Source organism: Drosophila biarmipes, chromosome 3R (genome assembly GCF_025231255.1).
Source record: "Drosophila biarmipes strain raj3 chromosome 3R, RU_DBia_V1.1, whole genome shotgun sequence".
Lineage (NCBI taxonomy): Eukaryota > Metazoa > Arthropoda > Insecta > Diptera > Drosophilidae > Drosophila > Drosophila biarmipes.
Genome location: NC_066616.1, coordinates 13,901,103 through 13,920,621, shown reverse-complemented (window position 1 = coordinate 13,920,621; position 19,519 = coordinate 13,901,103). Strand labels below are relative to the sequence as shown.

The 19,519-nt window shown below is 42.5% G+C and overlaps 1 protein-coding gene across 3 annotated transcripts in view; it reads left to right on the top strand.

Moving 5' to 3' along the window:
* Positions 1-19,519, top strand: part of LOC108031486 (transcription factor E2f1) — a 44,003-nt gene that overhangs the window by 6,724 nt on the left and 17,760 nt on the right. For 2 of the 3 annotated variants that reach the window (XM_017104975.3, XM_017104971.3), the window contains exon 2: positions 10,524-10,551. The gene's annotated coding sequence lies outside the window, so the exon portion shown is untranslated. Of the gene's footprint in view, positions 1-10,523; positions 10,552-18,364; positions 19,126-19,519 lie in introns of those variants that run through there. The other variant, XM_017104973.3, reaches the window with a different exon arrangement.

The window sequence follows — 19,519 nt, the reverse complement described above, 5'->3', positions numbered from 1 at the left end:
AGATAATTACACAAAATTGATTTGATTTGATTATGCCATAAAGGAGAGCGATCGAGCAGCTGCCCTCGGGAATTCCCTGCTCTAATTGCCTAATGCATATGGAATTATGCGGAAGGTAAAAGCATTTCACCCTAAGACCCAAAGAAAATCACGTCAAAAAAACGAGGAAGCCAGGACCGAGTGAAAGAAAAACTTTGAGAAAATCGATAACGAATGCAATTTATGGGACTCGGGGCGATTCTCGAGATACAGCTGCAGCACCCAGGACAAAGGAAGTGTGAGTGGAGGACCTCGGCCATTGAGACAATTGCGAAAGTCGCTGGGCGAAGTAGCCGTCCACTTTCTTCTGTCGAACGGGAAAGCCAGAATGGCAGCTGCCGCAGACAATGGCAAGGAAATGCCGAGGACATTTTGCATCATCTCCTGAATGAATAGGCGAGCGGACATGCATCTTTGGTCCTCCTTCTCAGCCGCCTCCTCCTAATTTTTCGTTTGCCTGTGGGATGATCTTTTATAATCCCCGGCGTGCCGAGATCTCCGTGTACGTGCTCATAATTTATGCCCGGGCATCAGCCTCAGTGGCACTCAGATACAGATACACACCTGCCCGGCTCTGCTGCATCTGTATCTGTATCTGTATCTGTATCTGTTCCTCTGCTAGGACAGCTGCGCTGCTTGATTTCGTTCGATTTGTTGTTTTATAATTAAGCGCCGTCTTCAAACTGTTAGGGCTCTCCTCACTCTAGGCCGTCTGTTAATTTGTTCCTTTTGTGTGGCTTAACAGGTGGTTCGGAGTACAGTTTGCTGGGAGAAGCCTGTCCCGAGATTTGCAGTTGCAGGGTTCCTTGCCGTATCCAAGGATACTCCAGCATTACCAAATAAATAATATTGAGATTACAATAAAACAACTCTTGAAAAGAGATCTACTTATAATAGATATAGATATTCCAAAAAGAATAAACAGATGCACAAATTCATATAATAGTTTATAGCATGGTTTAATGATGTGCACCTGATTTGGCTTCCTGTGACTAAGACACGGCCCGCTGCTCATCTCTTACCAGCACTGGTTTATATTGCCTTGTTTCTGGTTGTTTATGGCCGCGGGCTTAAATCGACACACGTTTCGCATTGCCCGATTAGATTATATGGGCCGTATTATCCACACCCATGTTGCGCACTGCATAGTATACGCCACATCCACGCAGGGGAATGCCAATCCATGTGCGATCGCACGCACAGCCGCGGCATCGACATCCACATCGGCGGCTATGTACCGCACATACCCCATCCCCATCCATATGCACATCATCGGCCATATCCTTTCCCTCACCTCCGACGCAGAAGTCGCAAAGTTCAAAGTCAAATGGCTATTTTTACTGCTGCGCTGTTGTTCTTGTTCCTCGTTATTTTAGTGTTCTTTTTGCCGGTTCCGTTCTCTGGCTCTGAGGATCTCGTTTGATACTCTTCCCGAGGGGTGGCATCTTTAAGTGGGATAAATCTGGGTGAAACAAAAAATATTATAATGTTATAAAAATGTTATGGAAAATATGATTCATATTTTTGTATTTCGTATAATGTATATACTATAGAATACCTATGGGATTGATAATATGGGATGATAATAGTTTTGATCCTCTTCCCCCGGAGTGGCATCTTTAAGTGGAATACATCTGGGTAAAAAAAAAAATTTATGATATAAAAAATGTAATAAGAAAAATTATTAATATTTTTGTATTTTGTATAGATAATATAACATGATAATAGTCTTGATACACTTCCCCAGGAGTGGCATATTTAAGTAGGATAAATCTGGGTGAAAGATTATGGTCAAAAGATTAATAAGAAAATCCATTAATTTTCTAGTATTTGTATAATGTAGACTACCTATAATGTAGGATACCTATAATATAGGACTGATCAGAAAGTTTCTAGAAAACATTTTACTATATTTTCCTCAAAATAGATCTCAATGCAGGTCTGTTCCTAAGTTGAATCAGTACTATATAATGCAAAAGTGAAAGCATAGAGAATGCATTCCCAGAACTTTTCTCTCCCACGGGTTCCTAACTCGTCCATCCCGAATTAGACCCTATGTGGAGTGTGTCAAAAGTTCGGGGCGTTCTCCCGAATTCCCGTTTCAGTTTTAGTGTATTTTTTGCACTCTCCGCTGCTCCTCCGTCCGTTTGCTGCGCTTTATGTATTTAATTTGCCGGAGAGCCGTGGGCTCTCTTTCGCGGCCTCTTCTTGCCCAGCTACTCATCTACTTGCTCCACTCGCTGTCGCCGTTTGTCGTTTATCTACTTTGCTCTGTAATTGCGGTCTCGCCGCATTTTTGTATAATGGAATTTCGTCCGATACTCCCCACTCGTACTCCCCACACCTTCCCCATGCGATTGCGCCCCCCTCAAAGGTTGTTTACTCTGTGCGCTGTAATACAATTAACAATTTTCGTTCCTGGAAACGCGAGCCAAGAGCTAAGCCTACAGTCAAGCATCCCAAAGCCAAATATTTGAAAGTCATAAATTGTGAACCTCAAAGAATAGAACCATGGGGTGTTGAACTGATGTTTAACTAAATTTAGGCTTTAAATCGAAGAAAAACATATAGAATACTGGAGTTTATTAATTTCTTTTCATTTTTAAGTTCTAATTCTTTTATATGTACCATTTTAACAAGAAGAAAATCTGGTAATTTTAATGTTATTGGAGGTAGTAACTAAAGTAGGTTCCTAACCTATGAAAAATATATAAATGTTAACTAATATCTACATACTTTTACATAAATTACCATGCAAAAAAGAAAGAAATCCAGCTATAAAAATATTTAAAAAGGTAGACAATCTATTTATAAGCCCTATATACAAAGCTAGTTGCAACTACAACATTTAGGAGAAATATTAATGAGATTATAATTAAAATTTCTTAGGACACTAGAATTTTATTATTTTAAAACAAATTATAGCTTTAAAATGGGTACTAAAAAAGATAACTTCTTTCAGAATTTCGAATAGCACAAAAAGTTGTATATTGCCAAACATTTTAAATGCATAATTCAACCTTTTGAGTGTACACTGTACTAAAGGTGTACCGTAGTCTATTTTCCTACCCCTTTTCACTTTCTCGCTCCACCTTTCGTTCAAAATCACTTTTGGTGTTCGGGTAATTAGTGCGATACAAACAAAAATTAGAATTAGAGATACAAGAGGTGGGGGCGGGGCTTGGGAACGTCATCAGTCCGTATCGTGCAGCAACAACAATTAAAAACACATTAGTTTTCGGCCCCCTACTCACCCTTCCCCTCCCCCTCTCTCTCCCACGTTGCTTATGCTTCGTTTGCTGATTAGAGCTAAGAAAAACATTGCGGCATTCGCTGGTGTATTAGGGCTGCAAGAGGAAGAGCACAGCTTGCCACAAATATGTATGCAAAAATGTGCACAGAACCCGTTTTGCAGAGTGAAAGAGATGGGTGGGGTGGGGTGGTGGAGCGAGCGAGGGGGAGCAGCACAGGAGGTTGAACAACATGCCACATCATTGTTGTTGCTTGCCCCACTTGGGGTCTCCTTCCATCCCTTTCTCTCTCCGCCCCTCTCTCTCCCTCTCTTTTGCCTCTGCACATGATTAGCGCTACAACAACAACAGCAAAGTACGAGAGGAAGAGGAAAAGCGAATCGTTGCAAATGAAAATAAAATTTACAAATTCCATTCATGAAATTTTGCTGCGTCGACGTCAACGCCGAGCTCCACTTCACACAGACACACACAAGCACAAAAAAGAGTGGGCAGAGAGAGAGAGCGCGTCGGGCTGAAGCTGCAGACTGTGCCTCCTCTCCGCCGGGCTCCATCGCGTTGTCCAGCTCTGCCGCTCTCTGCGTCTCGTTTCCTTTTCGTGTTCGTGTGAGGGCGCGAGTGCATTTGTCTGCGTGTGGCGCTCGCTCTGCTCTGGCATTGTATTGGTGATGCCGGCTTTGCCATAATAATACCCTGTTCCCGAGGGGTGTTCCAATTTCCAAGTCTTCTGCGCTCTTACATTAAAAAGCAAATATATAGGAGGCCTGAATAATTTAACAATGTTTAATATACTATATACTGAGTACTTATAGATTGATTAGTTTAAAATTTAAATTTATATGTTATATGATATTTTATTTTATATTATTAAGTTTTTCTTACAAGACGTATACGATTTTTTAAAAACATTATCCTTCAATGAGAAATGCATACATCTGAAAAAAATTGTAGCCTACATTTGGGAGTTAGAGGGGTCCACTCAGTAGAAACTTTATTTCAAATGTTAATACAATACGAACCTAAAATTTGAAACGTATGTTATATTTTAAAAAATACAAACGTTTTTATAATGGCTATACCAGCTTTTAAAACATTATCTTTCAATACGAATTTTATACATGTGTATCAAATTTGTAGCCTACATTTGGGAGTTAATGAGGTTCACGAAATACAATCTTTAACGAATAGGTTTTAAAATCATTAGCCATTTACAATGAAGAGACGATGATAGTATTGCAAAAAAGCTTAAAACCAAAGTTGTCTACTTCTACTGAATTAAAAAAAAAAGATTTTTAATAAACCAAAAAAAAAAATGGAGTTTGATATTTAGGAAAACGTATTTAAAGGTTATTTTATTTGTTTTTGGTATTTATAATACTTTTAGTTAAGAAACACATAGTCAATACCAATGCAAAGTATAGCCACATACTAAAACCTTCTTTTATATATTTTCCAGACACTTTTTCCAGGGTATTTCCTGGCACAGCTCTGCAGTCTTTGGTTTGCATTCCAACTCGTTGTTTTTGCTATTTGTCGCTCTCGCCGGATGTTTTGTTGTTGCAGCTGATGGGGCTGTTGTTTTCGTTGGCCGGCGGGCTTAGTGTCCGACCGTTTCATCTGCCGGCTTACTCCTTGCTGAGCTGCCCCCAGCCCGCTCCTCCCATCCCCTCGCACTCCAGTTCGTCTGGTGGGGTCTGGAGAAGAGGACAGCGTCTGATTCCCCGATTCTTCATTCCGATTCTGGGTCTGGAGCTCTGGGGCTGCGTGAGTGCAACTTTGTTGTCGCCACCTCCTGCCACTCCCCCGTGCCCCTCCCCCCCTTGCCGCCCCGCCCCAGCCCCCTCCTTAACCTCCTTTTTGTCGTCTGTCTGGGCAATTACGGGCGAAATACGTTGCGGTTGCAATTTTACACACATTTTTATGCGCTCTGGTTTATTATGCGGGTGATGCAGCGCACCCCCAACTTTCCGTAACTCCTTTTTCCTCCTTGTTTTTGTTGCCGCGGCTCGTAATGTTCATCCGTTTCCCTTGGCCCGTCGAAAATGCAACTCATATTCTTTGTTATTTTTACACATTTTATGGCTACATTTGTATCTACAAGATGGAGGAGGAGCAGGAGCAGCATTTCACACAGAGAAGATAATCAAAAAGTTTGCTTGCATGGGTATTGAACAGAGGTTGACCGTAGTCCTCGAAAAATAGTTTTTTATAATAGTACTAGTACTTTAATTGTTCTATTATGTTTCATCTTTTTTTTCATTTTCTAACCGTATTAATACAGAAAAATTACTGCGATTTTTCCTCTGTGCACAAAACGTTGCAACGTCATCATCAGTCGCTTCATTTCGCGATGATATTGTTGTTGTCGCTCCTCGGCCGGCGTTTATTTATTACAAGAGAGGCGGCAGACGTGTCTACCCCTCGAAGCCCCAAGTTGCTCCTGCATTGGGCTCAATTTTCAAACGATTTCAATGGAATTCTCAATGTGAGTGCAAACAAAGGAGCTGAAGGATGAGTGCTGGAGCAGGACGTCGCAGGGGGCTGGGAGACGAATGTCTAGAGGGGCCAGACACGCATCTTCGTCTGCTCCTTGCATCCGTACACTGACCGAAAGTTATAGCACATTTTAAGCACGCGATTAAAAACAAATGTTTTTTTTTTTTAATATCTATGGCTAGATGGCTATGGCTAGACAAGGTATTTAAAATTTCAAATTGATTTCAAAACGAACAACTTGACACTCAAAAACATTTTATGTTTGCTTATTTCTTCTTTAATATTACTAAAAAAATGCAATTAAAGCAAATATACATTTTGAAAGTCTTATAAAAAACCTTTTAGATAAGTTTAAAAATTTAGGCCCACAAAATAAAAGAATAAAACAGTTTTGAAGCACACTTTGATTAAACATGACAAACTCAGCACATTTGGAGCGTTTAAATGCACTTTCATACCAAGATCATTATAAATTTCTTTATTATTTTCCCTGTGTTCTGTTGGCTTGCTCAACACCACCAGCAGCAAGAACCACCACTTTATGGGACAACCTCCTGCAAGGCGGCGCATAATTTGCTGAAGCCTTTTCCTGTAGGGATATACGGATTTCAGGAATCGTTGTCTTACCCGGGAATACATTAATATAAATGAGCGATTAGAGCCCTTTCAATTTTAGGGAATAAATATTTACATTTATTTTAAAAGAGTCTACCAAGAGCATAAACAATATTCATGAAATATTTGGGTAATAAGTACATAGAATGTCAATAAAGTCTACTTCGTGTGAGAAATAATACAATACAACAATACTCTTATATTATATGCTTTTTAAAGAACATAAGATCGTCAATGCCGCCCATAAATTATATTAAAAATATTCATTACACACATATTTAGGTACCGCTTGGTCATGATAAAAATGTAATTCATATTGTTTAAATTATATATTATTTTAGATTATTTATCAGAGCTGCAAGCATAAGCTTATTTTTATTTGAAAAACCTCTTTAAATTTAGTTTGGACAGGAAAGAGCGACTAACTAGCTGGGTATATATCAGACATTTTTGAGATAGTCCACGTCGTTGGAGTATTATATTGGTCAAAATAGGTATCCATGTTTCGAATCCCCCTCGCGAACCACATAACTCCTCCCTCCCCTGAACTTTACATTTATATATATCTTTCTTACTGTTTTGTTTTGTTGTTGTCTTGAGTGTAGCCGCCGTTGGCGGTGGTCCCCTTTCCCGTTCCCGTCCGAAATCCTCGGCCCCTGGGTCCCGGCCCTCTTGTTATTGTGGACGGCCGTTGTTGTTGTGGGATGTTGTTTACGTTTTTGCGATGCCCTTTTGGAGTTGGCCGCCCAACAGCAAAAACATCAACAAAAACAGCATCCAAAGCTGGCGAATGTTATCGTACAAACTGGTTGCGCGATTGGTTACCTTTCATTATGTGGCGATTTATTGGTTCTGTGTGTGCAGCATATGCAAACCACACAGTTTGGGCCTTAGATAAGGATGTTCCCGTCGCCCTAACCTAACACTTGCCGCCCGTCCTCGAGCTTGGCTTCTTATAGAGCTGGTTCCGAAATACCCTCTCTACTTTGGTTGGAAAACCGAGATTCTTAAAAATCGGTACAACACTGCGTATAAGTAATATGGAAAATGTATGAAAATGTTGTATGAATTTGTATCTTTGCCTGAGAGTATTAAGATATTCGACGATCCGCAGATGCCGGTTATTTTGCGAATTCCCTTTTCCCAAGCTGGACACACGCTTCGAGTGGCGACCGCAGAGAAAAAAATCCACAAAAATAATGAATTCCTTCTTTGGGCTTTAACCTCAAATTGGCTTAACTTCATTCATTTCATTGCAATGAGGCTGGGGCCACGAACGGGTTAAGATAACAAAAACAGGCGAAATTTTTCACTTTTGCGGTTTGTCCAGGGAACTTCAGGTGCGCAGGGGTGTCACCCTTTTGGCCAAGTCGCGAGCCACAGTTAATCGCCTGAGCTTCTTGGCCAGCTAAGCCTGACAAACTGACACCCTTTCTGGGGGGGAAGAGCGGGCTCTGGAGTTCCAGTGCTTATGAAGATTCCTTACATTGCTTACATATATACGGATTCCTGGCAGAAAGTCGGGAGTCGGCTATAATCCTAGCAAAGAGGGGCGGTAGGAGAAAAGCACATTAGTTTTGGGCTACAGAAAGGAAAAACAGCTAAGTGGGATCTCATACAACAGGATTTTTAAATATACAATCTTATTCCCTTTTTATAAATGAAGATTGCCTAACTATCTAACTAATTAACTATACAATAATACTAATATTTCTGTGGCAAAAATAAGGATAAAATATCGCTTTTTTATATTTTCTATTTTATTAAGAAATTGAAATACTTATAGAACTGGATATTTAATATCTTACTTATTTGACAAGATGGTTTGGAGAAGGACAGAAAGTATCTCAGAGGAGCTAACAAATAATATGTTATTCACTACTTTCCCTTCTTTCGATTTAAAGTTTCCGAAAAGACTTGTTTTGGATAAGAACCGTGGGGCGGTCACGCAGATTCGGCAGCCTTGGGATCGGGATCGGCACTGCGCCTGATCAATATTCCGCAATATAATTTCGTGGTCAGTTGGCGGCCACGACCATCGTGGCTCTTGGCCATCGAAGCCCGGAGCACACACACAAAATGTTGCAGGAGGCCTCTGAAATTACACCAAATTATGCTGAAATGCGAGCTAAATATGCGGCGGCGAATTTCGTTTTCGAGGCTACATAATTCGTTCAACTCTACAAACTGCAGGCCCATTGTGAGCTTATCGCCCAGCCGATTTCAGCATCTCTACGCGTAGTTTCCTCGGGTTGCCTGTCTTACTTTTCGGTGCATGTGCAGCAAGGAGCCGCAGCAACGGCCACGAATGCCGTGGCACAAAACTGAGGCTGTGTATTGGGCATGAAATATTTTGAACGCTCCAATGGCAAAGGCCTCTTGCGCTCACACAGTCGCACGAAATATATTTTATTGCATTTTAATGTGCCACTGAAATGGGATTTAATTGGCATTGTTGCGGTGCACATCGCGGAAACTACGGCTGCACATTGATTCCAATTTGTGTTCACGTGCGGAACCCGTGGAGCCCGGTTCTCACTTCCCCAGCTAACCGCACTTACGGGCTCTGCTGATAAACCGAGTTAGAAATGTCGCACTATCTTCTGTCGTCGGGTTCACATAATACAATTTCTGGTTCTTAAAAAGTTACGGAATTTAGTTGTGGTATATAAGGAATTTCCTAATCTAACTGGTGAGTTGCAGCCTTTAAATTCAGCTTTGTATCAGCTATGGCTTAAGTCTTACTTAGAGAATTACTTGATATTAATATATCAATATCTATAAGGAATGCCTATCCTATACTGTATACTGTACTGATAATCAGGCTCTTCCTTTTACAATTTAATGATGATATATTTCATTTTAAAAGTTAGGGTTTATTTGCGCCCAACTTGTAGATAATATACCAAAGTTTGTGGTTTATATGTTGCTCTTTGAAATGGAATGTCTATAACATTATACTGATAAGTCGTTTCTTCTCTCTTCCAAATCAAAGATGATATATCAGGCTATACAAGTTTGTGGTTTATCTGCGACCCTATAAACCACCACTCAGTATATACTGATAAGTAATTCCTGCTTCTCTCCACCTTCCCCATCGATCTGGCCGCGAGTTTGTCCCACGGTTGGCCAGACTAGACTTTGCACTAGTCCCACTCAGCTGGCTCCTGCGACGAGGACCCGGATCGGGGTCTGGCGGCTGTCTGGTCGGGTTGTGTGGCGCTCCATTGGTCCCTCGGATGTGGCTGTGGGACGGATTTGCTTTAATTAAATTCATTCTCACAGTGTGTGCAACATGTGGCCGAGTGGATCGCTGGTAGTTGGGAGCCAAGTCGCCAGCGGAATGCAGCGGAGGCAGTGCTTGGAGTGGCTCGGAGTCTTCGGGCCGCAGTCTCCCGCCTCGATTCCTGCCGTCTATTGCGTAGTCACTCCTCCTTCTCCTTTCTGGACGCGGGTCTGGTTTGGTTTCCTACCTACACTGGGGCCAGGGGCCAGGGGCCCTTTAAACTCCAGCGGCTTTGGCCCTTGGTCCTCGCTCTTGGTCGTCAGCAGCAAATCAGGTTTCGCCTGCCTCCACTGACAGACGCATAAATCGCTAAAGTTCTTTAAATGCCAGCCAGCTCGGTGAAAAACTCTCCGGCAAAAAGTTATAAATGTTTCTCATATTTTTAACACCAAAACCAAAGCGATCCGAAGCGGGTTTTGCCATGGGATGGATCTCGTTTCTGCTCCTCAAGTTTGTTCCTCTGTTTGATTTGACAACTTTGTTGGCATTCCCGTGCGTTGTTTGTTCATTTGGGTCTGCCCTCGAACCTTTCCAAGTTTCTGCTCTAAATCGGAGCAGACAGCTTTAGCCCGATTTGTTGATTTAGGCCAGGGCCGGGGGCCAAAGGTGGGCCCTGTTTTCACAGCCTCCCATTCTCGTAGACTGACGAAGAACAAACCCGACAATGCATCTACAAACACATCATTAGAAGATGTTTATGGAGCCTCAGCAAGGGGCTAGAGAGGAGTTCAACTTCTTTTGGGTGAAGAAAGGGAAACGGTGGCAAATAATTTCTAAAAAGTTTGAATGTATCTTTATTTCTGCAATTAACTAATCATACTTTCTTTTTTTTACAGATTGCTGCTTTTACTTACTGAATTTTTGGTAAGTTTTGGTAATTAGCAGACAATTAGTAGGAAAAGAAAGATAAGAATAATTAAAATAATTCCCCTCATCAATTTATATAAATTACCATTGGGAAACCCATTTCTATAGATCAACTATTAAAGACATAGAGATAATCTCAATCTCCTGTTTGTAAATCCCCGGACAAATCGTATGTGTAAACAAATTATTTAAGCTAAATTGTATGCAAATAGAATTTCCTCACTTCGATCTGCACTTAACCCATGGTGAACCGAGCCCCTGAAGGGTTAACCCGACCCAAGGAACCCGAGTCCACTGAACCGTGGACAAGTCGACAGCCAACAACTTTGGAGGACCACAAACAGCCGGGCAAACAAAGCGAGGGAACAAGTTAACCCCGATACGAAATAAGGCGAAACAAACTGGCGGACAGGCTCGCGGACAGACTCGCGGACAAACATCAAAAGACAAACTGTAAGTCCGCCGGTGGACAAGGATCGGCGGATGATACTTTTTGTACCCCGTCAAATGTCACACGGTTCGCAGGAACTGAAGCATTTGAAGCTTACAAATCAATTTGAATTTTCCCTACTGGGATGATGATTCCACAAAACTGTTTTCTCAGCTTTGTTTGACATTCACTTGACACGTTCCTGGCCGCCAAATGCATAAATTAAAATTCTAGCGAAGGGACAGGGAGTAATGTTGTCCCGAAACCAAATGCTAATTAATCCCACGGCTTTTCGGGGAGGGATTTAATTCCGCTTCGATGATTTTCACACACGGGCCATCCTGTTTGCTACCTGGTCCTGGGCCTCACCTTTAACCCGCTCCAGATTCCGATTTTCCTATCCCATGCATGTAATTGCATATTGCATCAGGCGTCCCTCCCCAGTCTTCGTACATAGGTAGGCGGCCAAATGTCGCCTTAGCCCGGTCTCGAACATAATCTGTATTGATTTCGCACGGTTTCCACGGCTTCGGGCCAGGATGTTTGCCAGGATTTTTCAAGATTTCCCTGACACGCGCGACGCATCCTCGAATGCCCCTGGCAACCCTAACCCGACCTCAGAGGAAAACAAGAGCAGAAGTAATACGGAAAGTAAAAATAATAGTGACAGCTGTTACTGCGTCTGCGCAACATTCCTCCACAAGGGGACCAACTGATTAGTTGTAACCGAGCAACCCTCGCCTCTCGAGGGCACCCCCTCCTCCCTGCGACTGGCTTTGCTCTAATTTACAATACCTTTTCTTTTTATTGCCCGTGCACCCTCGACGAGGGCATGACAGCCTTGCCCAGAAGCTTAACACGTTCGGGGGAATCATCCTGCCTTAGATCAACAGCATCAGAAGGATCCTTGTTTTCCTGGCCACTGATCCTTCTCGTTAAATATGTTTGTGAATGCATACGCAAGTTTTAATGAAAGACAAACAAAAACGAAATAAATATTTGTTCTAGCTTTAGTTCTGAATTATATATACTGAACCTTTTAAAAATCGTCCTTAAAGAAGATTAGCCACGCCCACTTGTCTAGCGCCTACATTTTGAAAGATATCGGTAAAAAGTAAATGCCATATTGTTTTGATTATCAATATCTATCTACATGTCAAATATTATTCAAATCTGACCGCTAATTAAAAAATTATAAGCAAATAAAGTGGGCAAACTTGGGAACAGCATTTCTGCTTGCATACCTCCATCTCCCTCGCACTCCCTTTAACTTATTAAAGAACGCCTATAGAGTTCTCTCTTGTTAATATTGTTATTATCTTTTTGAACAAAGGGAAGAAAATTAATCCACTTTTATGAACTTTTATTAATTAAGGTATTAATCTTGAGGTTTTAAATCCCCTTTCTGTGAGAGTGTTTGCCCATTCGGCTTGCCAGCTGCTCTTATTTGCCTTTATTTGTGTTCACTCTTTTTTTTGCACACCGAAAAGTGGAAAGAAAATTTGTTCACCCTATTCTCAGTGCTGGCGGGCTGGCAATTCCCCGGCTAGGGGTTGCATCTCCCCCTCTCCGCTGGCTGCTTTAGTTTAGTTTAATTATTGGCTCAGTGCCGCGAGCGGAGCAGCCCTCGATTCGGTGCAGCCCGGTGGTGCTGCTGGTGGTCACCCTGCTCGCCGAGAAGGGGCCATCGACTCTGTGGCCCGGCACATGTCAATGCCTGCAGTGGACTCCGGCTCTGGCCAGCTCCCTTCCAAGTTCCCGCCCTTGCAGCACACTGGTTCGAAGCTATTGGCTGTCCCGGCTAAACTTGAGTATGGCATAGGGGTTGCTGGTAATCCCCTCCCGGTGAGCAACTAAATTGGGGGAAGAGCTAGTCCCCAGCTTTCATCGACTGGGCTTCTTGAATTATTCGTATAATATTCCAACTGGAATTGTTAACAACAAAGTTATTTTGTTGGATATTACTATTTTATTACCATCCTATAAGAAGAATTACCTACCTTTATTTCTGTGTAATAATTGTTTGGTGTTTACTGCTTCATTGAACAACAAAAAGAATATATCCCCTTTAATAGTTAAATCTGCTAAATCAAAAATCATTTAAGGCTTCAATTCTGCTATAAGTCACTTCATAGCTGGATTTCTTTACCCAAGCGTTATTTGCAAATGTCCCACTGTGCAACGATGCTGTTTTTGTGCTACGCCACCCATTGTACGTCTGGAATTGCGGCAGCAACCACTTTCCGCTTCCGGTTGGAATTGCAGGAGGAAGCCCTGAAAGAACAACAAACGCCACAGAGCAGAGGGAGCCGACAGCAGTCGAGTAATTCTAATACTAGATCCTTGAGGGCTCGCCTTGAAAGAGAACTTCTGTTGCATTTCGGCAGCAACAATTACAGAATGCAATTATGGGGTGAGGTGTAATACCTCAACATGCAGAATTTAGCAAGCAACAGGAAAGGAAGTCCTGCATTTGCAGAAGATTGAATACTCTTAAAGGAGAACATTGAAAAACAGAAGAAAATTTGTTTTCTCAGTATATTATAACTTCAAAATTAGATATTTTTTAAACCAAAAAAAACTATTAAACAGGGCTGTTATATGGTATCTTGTATTTTAATAAAATTTAAATATATACCTTAAGATTAGTAAAATAATTATTCAAATATACCAATAATTATTGGTATATCCTTTACAACCATGAGTATTGAAGATGATATAACAGATGTTCTAGCTAGCTGCTTCTGAATTCCACTTGGCTCTGACTACGGCTATGGATCCCATCTATTTGTGCCTCTTTTGGTAGAACTATTACTCCACTTAGTGTTCAGAAAGGTGTTCTTTATTACCGCTCAGCCCGGTATACCCCGTTTGGCAGCGGGACAGGCGCAAGAGCCCTTCAAGACCCTATCAGGAAGGCAAAAAGCGCGACATTTGCCGAGTGCACCCCACGTCGCACCCCCTCGGCACCCCCAGGAGCCACCCCTGGTGCGTTCCACTTTCCTACATTCCAGCAGCAGCGACTGTCTGAAGTGGCTGGATGGTGGAATGGAAGGCGAGCTGGGGAGTGGAAGTGCTCGGCTGCTATGAAGGGGTGCTCGAACTACTGCTACTTACTGCTACTTCTTGGTTTTTCCTTTTCCCTTTCAGGGGTGCTTCTTCGGGCCGTCTCTTTCGCCCTGGTTCTGCACCTCCTTTTGCGCAAGAAAAGCGAACCAGGTGTAAAAGTGCGTGTGCGCTACCTTTGCCTCTTCTCTACTTCTGTTGCCACTCGTTCCTCTTTCTCCTCTCCCCTTCATGTTTTTCCTTTATTGTTTTTTGTGGGACATCTGCCACACCATTTGATTTCGTTTGGATGTGGCTCACTTCCGTTCGGGATTTCCTCGTTCTGTTCTTCGTGGCACACGGGAAGCTCCCACGCCTGGGATCCACTTGGAGCCCGAGTCCCGAGTCCCAACCCCCAAGCCCTTCCAGGCTAATTGCAATCTCCCTCTCCCTCTGTCGGGCAGTGTCCTTTCCTGATCTTGTCCTGTTTTCCGCTCTCGCTTCGTAGGAAACGCAACAACAAAAGGCGCAAGAGATTTACTGATCGGCAAATTTCCAGGAATTCCGTGAATGGGAAAAACAAAAGCGCAGCGCGCACACAGAGAGAAAATAGTGGAAGGAGCACGGATGGAAGGGAGAGGTTGAGGTGCTCTACCTATGAGATACAATGAAATACTTCTTATTTTTATACAGAAAGATTTAATTTGGGATTCATAATTTAAATACAATTTATTTTAAAATATTTTTTTCAAATTTGATTGAGTATTAACAATATATTATTCGTTTTAAAGCACCTTTTCCCGCAGTGCCCTCAACCTGAACCTGAATCTCAGCCTGGGACATTTGAGGCCGCCGCTACTCTTATGAATGTACTTGGTACTTGGCCCGAAGGTTTCGGAACAGGCAACGGCAGCTTTTGTTGCCGTACCGCTCAGCTCCGCGTTGCCCCGTCCCGGTCGCACTCCCTGGCCGCCGGCTCCTCTCGTTATTGTTACTTAAAATAGCTGAAATGAACGAAAGAAGAAAACGTGAGGCGAGCATATCCCAAATTTGAAAACCGGTGTAGCCTGAGCCGCAACCTCAGCGGCAGTCGCAGCCGCAGCCGCAGCCGCAGCCTCAGGTTCAGGTCCAAGTCCCGGCCCAGACCAGATCTCTTCAGATCAGATCGGCCAAAGGTAGTCCAGGTAGCCACCGCCACCTCTCTCGCACCCGGAACGTCCTTTCTCTCGCGTCTCTATGTTTAATGAACCCAACTCCAATCGGTTCTTATTAATAAAGGGAAGGAAGGTATCTGAATCGCTAGTAGTAGGACAGAATGGAATGGAAGAATCTAAGGTACAACATAGTAAAACTCCAGATATTATGATTTGCAGACCTTCCTTATAAAAATAAAAAAAATGTTAACATAAAATATGAAGATATCATATTCGATCATAATTCAAATCTATATTTCTCTTTAAAAATACAAATTGATGAAAGTAGGTTAGAAATAAGTATGAGTATCGCTTTCTTTATCTTTTCAACAGCTGTTTGAGTATGGTAAAGATTTGCAGATAGTAAACATTTCCCTGGGTTTCGCTGGAGCCACAAGTGACACCAACTGATCGATGGCATGTTCCAGTAGTTTCCCTTGTTTTTCCAACTCGGAACCCTCTCAGCTCGTCGAGATCCCTTAGTTCTTATACGATCCTCGCTCGCGGACCGAGCCCGTCCTGTAAGGATCGGCCGTGCCATCTGTAGGAATCCCTCGACTGTAGATCCTTCGCTGCGTTTATTTTCCTTCCTGCTATGTGCCAACTCCCCTTTCTTGCTTGTGGCATGCGCTAAGAAGGTTTGTTTGTCCTGGTGTTTGTGTGCGGCAGCGGCAGTCAAAGCCATAAAGCGACAGCTGCAAACTATTTTCCGCTTCCTACCTTGATGGCTCATGCATATACATCGCAGCAATACGTCAGTCAGACCCTCTGTCAAACCTCATCGAACCCCCCGAGTGCAACACGAGCTCGCCGCTCTCAGCTCCGTTCAGTTGAATTCCCTGCTCCTGCTGCTGCTCCTGCTCCTGCTCTCTGGCTCACCTCTGCGCGGTGCAATGTCCTGGGCAGCCTGTACTACCCATCCGCATCCTGCAGGACCTGACAGTTATGGGATGTACAGTAGAGGCAGCGCAGCGTTGTAACTTTTATTGAAGTGGGTTCGGCGGGGTCCCCCGAAAAGGTCCTGGGTGGAGCGTGGCTGCCAGACAGCGGCAAGTCAATCTCCTGTCGCACAGCCTCATATCCGTCGCCGACTGCGGTGACTTTCTCCCGCCCTCCTTTTTCTGCAAAATCAGCCGTAAAGTGATTATATTTTAAAATTGCTTGCTCACCCTATGGCCACACACAAAGCGTCCTTTTTGGCCTCCCCATCACATTAGCTTTGAATAAAATATTTAAAGGATGTAATATTTGGTTGCATGAAAGCAGATTGTGGAGAGTGTTTAATGATACTATAAGAGACAAACAGACTTACGAATAAAATAATGCTATCCCTTTTAAGCATTGAAATATCAGTGTTTTCTTAGCTGAATTATCTTTTTTTATGAATTGCCTAATATTTTACATTAAACTTGTAGATACATTACAAAATACCTTGTACGAAGCTGGGCTTAATTTTTAAAAATAATAGCGTTATGATCTGAAAATAAAATCAATGGATTCGATTGCTAATCTCAGAATTTCAAAAGTAAGGCCTCTGTATAATTTGGTTTTTGTGTGCGATCAAGAAGGGGACGTGTCCTGTTCTCCCCCTGTCATTAAGTACCGATCGTGCGATTTTGTGCGATTTTTGTTCTCCGGCTCTGCGCCTCTGATTTCCGGTTGATTTGGGCTTCTTTTGTTGGATTTGCATGACCATGAAAGCGTTATTCCTCCTTGTTATTCAGCTGACTTGTGCTAGCTGTTGAGATCTTGCGCTCTGGGGTTCAATGGACCTAGCCTAGGCGAGCAATTAGCACCTGTCAACATCATCATGATGGTCGCGGCGGTAGTGAGTGTCCAGAAAAGACCTTTTCAGGTCAGACCGCTTTTGCTGGTAGTAAGTACGATGAGTACCTCTCACTGGAGATTCCTTCCTCGCACTCAATCGCTTTCTCTCTCTACGCACTGGGAAAAAGGTGTGTACCTTATTTAAATAATTATGAAGTGACGAAGAGTACAAAGAACTGCCCTGTACTCATAAATTAAGTACCTTTCGTGGGTTTGTGACCCATAAATCAAGAGATTAATTTCATTTATTTTGAATTTGCTTGACTTGAAGACTTTATTGCTGAAGCACTTTCTGAACTCAACTTTCAGCTGGTTCCTAAGAACTTTTTTTATCTCATCTTTATTATAAAATATTAATTATTTAATTTTTGTGAAAACAGCCCTACCGTTTAATTTTGTTTTTTCTCTAGGACTTATTTCTCCAAGTCGTTCCTAAGACATTACCACAATTTTATCTCAACTGAATTATATCAAATTATTTTATAGATATTTAGGATTTCATTAGTTATATCATTTCCTCATTTTTATTTTGTGTTTTCTCTGGGTTTATTCCCTGAGAGGACTTTTTGGAAATGGTATTTCTCCAAGTGGTTCCTAAGACCTTACCACAATTTTATCTCAACTGAATTATGTGAAATTTGTTGATAGATATTTAGGATTTCATTAGATATCTCATTTTCTCTGGCTGTATTCCCTGAGATAACTTTTTGGAAATGGTATTTCTCCAAGTGGTTCCCAAGACCTTACCACAATTTAGTCTCATTTGAATTATATGAAATTTGTTGATAGATATTTAGGATTTCGTTAGTTAGCTACCGCTTTCTTATGTATTTTCTCTGAGTGCATTCCTTGAGAGGACTATTTCTCCAGTGCCGCCATCCATATTCCCTGCTCTTTGGCTGGCCTCGCCCGTTGGGTCATTTAGTCAATCAAGGATCTTGGGACAAAGGCTCTGGAAATCCCTGTCCAGACGTCCTTTGTTTGAGGTCCAGGCCACCTCGGCGAAAAGCTCTCTGCAGCGTCGCTCCCTCTCGCCCGAGGCCGCCTTCCCGCTCCCTCCCCGACAGCTCTCTCCGCTCCGCGTGCACCATCCTCCCTTGCGGCTGCCGTTACCCTGGTGCATTCCTTTCCAGGCGCCCCGTTACGAGTCCTCTCTCGGCCCTCCCCTGGCACTCCCCTAGCACTCGCACGATCTGCAATTGCATTCCTGTTTCGGGCTCTGCGCTCTCCGCGCTCTCTCTGCTTCTTCCCTGCGCCCGGCTCTCGACGTTTGTTGTGGCAAGAACGGAGTACGCAACATTTACGAACCGAACGCAGCAGAAAGTGGAAGTGTTCGGCGGATCTCCCGGATCCCAGCTCCCGATCGCACATCGTTACTCGCGTGTTAATTGTTTCATCCTTGTTATCGTTTGCAACTTTATGTCACAAGATATCGCAACAAACCCAAGTGAAAATGGGAAATTTCCAAAATATCTAAAGCCATGTTAAACGTATCTGAGAGATACGCAGGATAAACACCCGCTCACAAAGTGTTCTGTTATGTTACAAACCGCAAACAAACATCACTGCCAATGCTTCGGCTTCCGAGGACACACTCGAAATGCAAACGCCATGATCCTCGCATAGCACCATCAGAAATATTATAAAACCCCAAAAATCAAACACCAAATTTTGTTTCAATCCATGCAATACTCAAATTCTTTCAAGTTTTCTATTTGTTATTTATTATTAAACATTTCACGTGTTAACCAACAAGTTTTTCCTCGAAATCTCACTACTATTTAAGTGTTTCTACTCTAAAAGTTATTCCAAATTGTTCTTAGACCTGTAAAAATCGTTCTGTACGTTATTTCAACTACTCCCTTATTATTATCTTAACACAAGCCAAATTCTTTTAAAGCAAAGTAACGCTTATTTATTTATTATACATTACTATTAAATTTGCATTAAGTTTTCGGTCATTTCCACACCCTTAATAAACCTAAAACGATACTCTAAACGCCAATTCAAAATTGCTGCTGCCACAAAGACTCTTTGGATTACGTTCTAAAACTGCTCCATCAAGGCCTCAGTTGTGTAAGTATCTTTGTAACCAAAATTAAGTATAAAACATAGCCAAGAATCGTTTGTCTTTCGGCCAAGTTTATTCCACTTCTTTGCACCATTTGTTGGTGCTACCACTTACATGTAAATGTATAATTAAACATAAATAGGAATTCCATTCTGTCGGTGGCTATCTTGTGGCCCAGCGAACGCCTTATAGATAGACATCGGGAGAGCGGGAAGTTCATTGAACGTGACTCGCTGGAATCGAAAACGGCCAAGTCGAAACCGAACTCAAAACCCATAACCGAAAACCGAGACTGTCTAGCCGCAGTATCTGTGCGTTTGCAGAGTATCTGTGAGTTTGTTGAGCAATCGCACTCGCAGTTAGGGCGGACAGGTAGTCCGCACTAGGTGTTTCTCTCTT